The sequence below is a fragment of the Pinus tabuliformis genome, chromosome 6 (genome assembly GCF_031772625.1).
Source record: "Pinus tabuliformis cultivar Carrire ecotype Pingquan chromosome 6, CPIR1, whole genome shotgun sequence".
Taxonomy (NCBI): Eukaryota; Viridiplantae; Streptophyta; class Pinopsida; order Pinales; family Pinaceae; genus Pinus; species Pinus tabuliformis.
The window spans coordinates 790,345,297-790,353,177 of record NC_142292.1 but is presented as its reverse complement, the minus strand read 5'-3'; the positions used below and the strand labels follow the sequence as shown (position 1 = coordinate 790,353,177).

General features: G+C 36.7%; 1 pseudogene; it reads right to left on the bottom strand.

The window, feature by feature from the left end:
• Window positions 1-807: 807 nt before the first annotated feature.
• LOC149261135 (UDP-glucuronic acid decarboxylase 2 pseudogene) lies at window positions 808-7,471 on the bottom strand (annotated as a pseudogene).
• Window positions 7,472-7,881: the final 410 nt, after the last annotated feature.

Below are 7,881 nucleotides of genomic sequence, written 5' to 3'. Positions count from 1 at the left end.
GTTATTAGCCTATTGAAATGCATTTGTTTTAAACCTGCGAAGCTCTCGTGATGGATGGAGGTCATAAAATGGATTTAATGATTAATAGAGTTTCTTACTGCTGCATAATTTTCAAGGGAGAAACTTGGAACAAGAATGAAATTAGGAGGAAGGGTTCTCGAGCTATGACTCCCTACCTATCGGCCTACAGTCACCTCAGTGAGCACTTCGAGATTTAGAGAGAAGTGTGCGTACATGTTGTTCACAGTTGTGATGTTAAAATAAGCTAATTACTTCCACATGAGGAGTTGGTTAAAAATAGAGAGTCAATTAACTAAGTTGAGGGTTGAATGTTTGAGTGTTGAGTCAAGTAGAGTTAAGTGATAGACGATTTTTAGTGTGTGGTTGCATGTCAAGATATTTTAGGCAAGTCTCTAGTTAGAAAAGGTTAAATACCCTTCACCGGATTCATTGTAAGTATCAAGTTTTGTGTGATTAATAGAAAGGGTTCATTGTAAGTATCAAATTTTGTGTGATTAATCTCATGTGAATTGTGTGTTAATTTCCAACAAATTGTTTATGGAGCGATGTTACAAATAGTGAGGGAAAACATATTAGCAGTAGTATGAGAGAGAGGAACAATTTTTTTTCTCTTTGTTAATGCTATAATGCACCTTCTAAGTTTTATACAGGGCGTTATAATTCACAAGGGCTTAGCAGAGAACCGGGTTAACAGTCGCAAACTTACACAGTCATGGAAGCACGCAAGTCAAACTTATTTTTGTGGCGTTAGAGGACTATCACTGGTGTTTTTCATCGTGAAATGCATTAGTCACATGCCCTCATCATGAGAGGAGCGTTGGCCTGTTAAAATTCTTAACACAGTTTATATCACATCGTTTATATAGCGTGTTAAAATATCATGTGGTTTATATGCTGAGAGGTTTTAAAACATTCAAAAGTTTCTTTTATATGTTAAAGTGTAGTGGAAAATGTTTTGTTATATGTAAAGTGGAGTTGTTAATTGGGTCTTTTATTTTATGGTGCTGTATATATTTTTTTATATAAATTAAAAAAAAACTATATAAAAACAAAATATTAATGAAGGATATTTTTTAAGGGTTTTTTTTTATAAAATAAAAATTTAAGATTTTCTTCACAGGAGTTTTTTGAAAAAGTTCATAATTTTTTTTTTACGGTTTTTTCAAATAGAATTTTTTGAGAGAAAGATGGCTCTCTCAAATTTCCAACCCGAGTTCCCATTGTTTATAGGGAAGTATTATGATGTGTGGGCCATTAATATGGTGACCACATTGCACGCTCATGATGTTTAGGATTATGGCCAGCTAGGGTTTTCAGAACCTAAGGTTGAAGCAATAGAACAAGCTCTCAATAATGCATAGAGGGAACAATGGAAGAAAGAAAAGAAGAAGAATGCACCAGTGTTGCAGGATATCCAACAGGGAGTGGACCGAGCAATGTTCCAGAAGATTATGATCATGTCTTAAGCAAATGAAGCATGGGATACTTTGTCTACAAGCTATAAAGGTATGGCTAAAGTCAATATTGTTAAGTTGGAAAATATTAGGAGAGATTTTGAAAGTCTACAGATGAAGGAGACAAAGGACATCGATTATTTAATGAATCAGGTGATAACTGTCGTAAATCAGTTAAACATTTATGGTGAGGAAATTAAACATCAAATAGTGGTTTTGAAGGTCCTCAGATCTTTGTCACCAAATTTGGTGTTGTGGTAGCAACCATAGAAGAAGCCAAGGATTTGGCATCATTAACAGTTGAAGAGTTGATGGGATCACTTCTATCGAATGAGGCAATGATAGATAGAAATAAGGTTTCCACTTTAGAGACATGCTTTCAAAAGTTAGGTTTCTATTCCGAGAGATAGAGGTCGAGCCAGAAGCAGATCGAGAGGTGGAGGACAAGGTGAAATATATGGTGGTCAGGGAGATGCCTGAGAAGAGTGTGAAGATAAAAGTGGAAGCAACTATAGAAGCTTCAACAATAATAACAGAGTTGACAAATCAAAGGTGAGATTTTATTATTGCAATAAATTTGGTCACTATGCTCGTGATGGCAGGAAGAATATAGTTGATGAAGGGAAATAGAGAACTAATGTCACTACAGAGAGTACTAACTCTATGTTCTTAGCTTTCCATACCATGAATGAGCCTTCTGATAATGTGTGGCTATTGGATAGTGGTTGTAGTAACCACATGAAAGGCAACAAGAATTTGGTTGCAAATCTCGATTAATTTGTGAAAGCAGCGGTAAAGTTGGGGACTGACAAGACTGTGGATGTAGATGGAAAAGGAGTGGTCAACATTCTGACCAAGAAAGGGGAGCTGAAAACAATCTCAGAGGTATATTATGTTCCTAGTCTCAAACATAATTTGATAAGTGTTGGTGAATTGACACATAAAGGATACAGAGTTATCTTTCAAGGTCAAGAATGTGTTATATATAAAAAGCCCCCAAGAAAGTAGCTGATAGAAAAGTTGTAGATGACGAGGAACATACTCTTTCCTCTAATTATGAATGACAGTGATCAAGTCAGCTCTTTTACAGTTGCATGTTCTAATGATTATTGGTTATGGCACTTTTCATTTGGACACTTGCACTCTTCTAGTTTAATATTGTTGCAACAGAAAGATATGGTTAGAGGATTACCTCCCATCAAGGAACCTACTAATACTTGTGAGTGTTGCATCTTGGTAAAGAAACATTGTTAAAGTTTTCCAAAGGGAGTTGCATACAAAGAAAAGAAACCTCTTGAGCTAGTGCATACAAACTTGTGTGGAATGATGAGGACACAATCTATTGGTGGAAGTTGTTACTTCCTCACTTTCATTGATAATTATAGCATAAAGAATTGGGTTTAATTTTTGAAGCAGAAGTTTGAAAGTTTTGCACGGTTTAAATAATTCAAATCCTTAGTAGAGAACCAAAGTGATCGAAAGATCAAGGTATTGATGTCATATCATGGTGGAGAATATGATTCAAGGGCATTCCATGATTACTGCAAACAACATGGAATCAGAAGACATTTTAAAACCAGATACACACCGCAACAGAATGGTGTAGCAGAGAGAAAAAACTAGGACAATTATGAACATGGAGAAAAGCATGTTGAAAGGCAACAACTTGTCTAATGAGTATTGGGCAGAAGTAGTTGCATGTGCTATTTATGTGATCAACAGATCTCCTACAAAGAGTGTGATGAACAGAGTACTAGAAAAAGCATGGCCAGGTATGTCTTGTAGCGTATCTCATCTCAGAGTGTTTGGATGTGTAGCTTGTGCACATGTGCCTGAGTGAAGAGGCAAATTGGATGATATAAGTGAAAAATGCATATTTACTAGTTATAGTGAGCAATCAAAAGATTACAAATTGTATAACCTTTTCACAAAGAATACCATAATTAGCAGAGATATTGTGTTGAAAGAACAAGAGTCATGGGATGGAACTGTAGGCAAGAGAGTTGATGCACAAGTGCCACTGATGGAAGATGATGATGTATTAGGAAAGGAGCAACAAGAATCATAGGTGAAGACACAAAATAGAGACACACCAACAAGGACTCCAAGATTTTCATAAAAATATGGATCTTCAAGCAGATAAACAAATCGACATTCCCCTAACAATTAATCAGGTGATGAATCAAGCAATGGTAAGAAAAATATGATAAGTCTGAAAGATATTTATTACGATTTGGATGTTAGTTAAAATTTTGCATTGTTGTCATTCCAACCTTCTTCGTTTGAAGAAGTAATCAGAGATGAAAATTTGGTGCAAGCCATGGAGGAAGAAATTGAGGCTCTTGAAAAGAATGATACATGGGAGTTGATTGATTTACCAAATGATGAAAATCACATTGGTGTAAAGTGGGAGTACAAGACAAAGTTGAATGAGAAAGGTGAAATTGATAGATTTAAAGCAAGACTTGTAGCAAAAGGATTTTCGTAGCAACCAAGAATAGATTTTAGAGAAACGTTTGCTCTAGTAGCAAGATTAGATACTATAAGAGTAGGTCTATCCACAACATCTCAATACAAATGGAAAAATTATGTCCTCTAGAAAAATGGACAGAAAAATTTCTTGAAGCATGACATATCTTTTAGTGACTGAGTTTTTTTGCCCTGAAAATCATTAAATTACGTTGAGTGTTTTTTTGCCGTGAAAATCATTAAATTACGTTGCCGTTGTCTAGCTAGACTTCCATTTTGCCCTGAAAATCATGAAATTTCTAGTAATATTTTGATAAATTATGGTAGAGATTTTTGTAAATACAAATTAAAGTTGTTAAATTTAAAAATTTCGGGTGCTCCAAAGATTTTTGATGGTGCTCCATTGCCCCCTTCAAAAACATGATTTAAACATTGTTTCAGCAAGATTTGTTGAATTTTTTTTACCCAAATTTCAATAAAAAATAACCAATAAACTTGTGCAAACACTTTCCTAAAAAATCATTAAACACAACAAACCAGAAACAAAAAAGATGTACTACATAAAATACTGTGTAAATACGAGTCAAGAAAAGCCTACGCCATTCTCGAATTTCTCCAAGAAATTAATATCAACTATAGTTGTTCAAAATCCCGTCAAAGGGAAAAATGTGTAACGTGGTTCTACAATTTCTCCAAAGATTTAATATTGAAGATAGTTCAAAATCGTGTTAACGGAAAAAATATGTTACTAGCGGAAGAACCGAAAGAAAATTATTATAACTGTTGAAAGAAGGTTATATTGTTTCAATACACAGATTGAATCAGAAGGATGAAAATCCAAATCAATGAGCAGATCATACAGGGAACCGTCGTATCGAATCAACAGATAAAAATCAGACTTGAATTGAAAAAGGAGTTACAACTCACAGGTGAGTACTGCACCTAGAAACTGCACTGAAACAAAGAGAACTCTCTCCGTACACTCTACTTACATCAAATGAGCAATTACATCATTAAGTACATTACTTGAGATCAAGAAGTTGCAACCAAACTCCTAAACTCTAGGAACAAATCCTAAACTAACGAGGTACGTTACAACTGGTGTAACCATTTCTCCATTAATACAAAATAATATTAATTATTTTCAACTCCCCCCTTTAATGCAGAAAGGATTATCCTGAACTCATAGCATCCCTCTAAACAATTCAAACTTTACACGCCCAAGAGGCTTAGTAAAAATAGCAGCCATGTTATCACAAGTTTTACAATATTCAACACATATCTCTTTTGATAGTAGTTTCTCTCGATGAAGCCAAGCTACATTGCTATGCTTTTTGTTGCTCCATGCTATGACCCCAGATCCAATGTTGGATGCGTAACCTGTGATAGATCTTCGATCATCCAAGTTACCTACCCAATTAGAATATGAAAAACCTCTTTAGTACCGTCGTCACTGCTCAACTTTAAGTTCTGTTTTAATGGTGTTGCTGCTGATCTACACTGCTCCATTTTGAACCTTTCCAAAAAGATTCTGGCATACTTCCCTTGAGTAAGAAAGGTTTTTCCAGAGTCTTTCCATCTCATACACTTGTGACATCTGATTTCTTTGATCAGATTCTTAGCATTCCCTGTTATGATCATATCATCTACATACAAAGAAATCAAAATAATTTGCCTCTATTTATTAAACTTGGTATACAGATTTGGATCATTCAAGCTCCTATGAAAGCCATGTTGTACAAAAAATGAGTCAATTTTCTCATACCACAACCTGGGTGCCTGTTTTAAACCATAACGTACCTTTTTCAATTTACACACAAGATGTTCCTGCCCCTTTTTCACAAAACCTTCAGGCTGTACTAAATAAATTTCTTCCTTCAAGTCACCATTCAGAAATGTAGACTTAACATCTAGCTGGTGTAGCTACCATTTTTGTTTTGTTGCGAAGGAAATTAGCATTCTAATGGTGTTTAATTTGGCTACAGGAGCAAAGGTGTTATCGAAATCTATTCCCTCTTGTTGTGAGTAACCCTTTGCTACCAATCTAGCTTTAAGTTTCTCTATACTCCCATCTACATTTAAGTTTGGTTTATACAGCCATTTGCATCCTATGGGGGTTTTACCTTCAGGCAATTCAACCAAATCCCAAGTATGGTTTCTCTTTATTGATTCTATTTCCTCATACATTGCAGCCTTCCATGCATCATATTTACTTGCTTCCTCATAATTTGCAGGTTCTACAATGTTTAAAACCTTTGACATTAATGCATAATCTTTCAATTTAGAAGGTAATCGAGTATTCCTACTTGATCTCCTTGGTAGGGGGCTTACCTCAAATCTGTCTATTTCAGCCTTTTCTGGGCTTGCATTATTGATTACATTTCCTGTTACTTCTTCTTCTTGTTTCTGCTCTTGCTCTTCATCTTCCTCCTTGTTTTCTTCCATTAGCAATGGAATGTGCCAATCACTGTTAGAGTCATCCTTTCCTTCTTCAACCTCTTCTAGTTTTAACATTGTAAATTCCCCAAGATTCCAAAGATTGAAAGGACCAACATGTTCGCCCTCCATAAGTCGCATAAGGCCTTCAACTAGATCAAAAACGAACTGGAAACTCCGTGTCTATTTCCCATTTACATAGGCTGTCAAAGGCTCCTTGTGAAAATCCTGAGCTACAAAATTACTTACAACTTGACCATCATCAAGGCATATTCGCAGACCGTATGTATTGAAAATTCGAGCAATCCGAACCTCAACATTTTCTCCCATAGTCAGAGTTTCGGCTGTTCTCCCTCATCATAGCAACTACAGACTCCGATGGGATAAACATTGCCCCAGTAAGCTTTAGTTTGAGGATGTTCAAGAGGATCTCCATAAACCTCACTAGTACCTGTAAGCAGAAAACATGCCCCAACACGCTTGGCAAGTCTAGATATGTTCAAGCTTCCCACATCATGAGTTTTGATAGTCTTCACAGGATTGTGTTTGTAATGCACAAGGGTAGCGGGGCAAGCCAAATGGTAGATCTGATCAACTTCCAACAATAAGGGTTCCACAACATCATGCCTTATCGGTTCAAATCTCGGATTGCCAAAATGATGCAAAACATTCTCCTTGCTTCCTGTGAAAAAATTGTCGACAACAATAACACTGTCACCTCTTGCCATGAGCCTATCAAGCAGATGACTGCCAACAAAGCTAGCTCCACCCATCACGAAAACTCACAGGGACTTTCTCTTCAAACCTAGGGGAAATTTAACCCCCGAATTCACCATCGAACCTAAATGATACTGAGCAAACCGAGAAACAGGCGTCTCATAAACAACCCGATGAGGTTTGTCGGGCACAAACCTTCCATTTTCATTAACATTAGAAGCCAAAAAACTAGGCTGAAGGATAAATAAAGTTTATGCGATGGCGATTCCTATCAAAATAAATAGTAGCCGCTGCTCTCTGAGCAAATAATCTACTGGCCTGATAATAGACCGCGTCTTTTCTGGCTTAAGGGAGTACTCATCATTGTTATTCATATTGGACTGATAAAATTTATGATCCTCTGATGAATAAGTCTTCAATGAGACACCACCGGGAAAGTCCAATCTGCTACCACCAAACAGATCTGGAACTCCAATGTGCCACCATAGGGCAAATCCGATCTTCTACCACCGAACAGATCAGGAACTCCAATGCGCCACCACCAGGAAATCTGATTTACTGCCACCGAATAGATTAGGAACTCTAATGCGCCACCACCAGGCAAATCCGATCTGCTACCACTGAGTAGATCAGGAACTCCAATGGGCCACCACCGGGCAAATCCGATCTGCTACCACCAAACAGATCTGAAATTTCAAAGTGCCACCACTGGGCAGCTCTGATCTGCAAAAAATTGCAGATTTTCCAAAGAGAAAGAGGCTGGCGCTTTTCGATAGTGAAATAC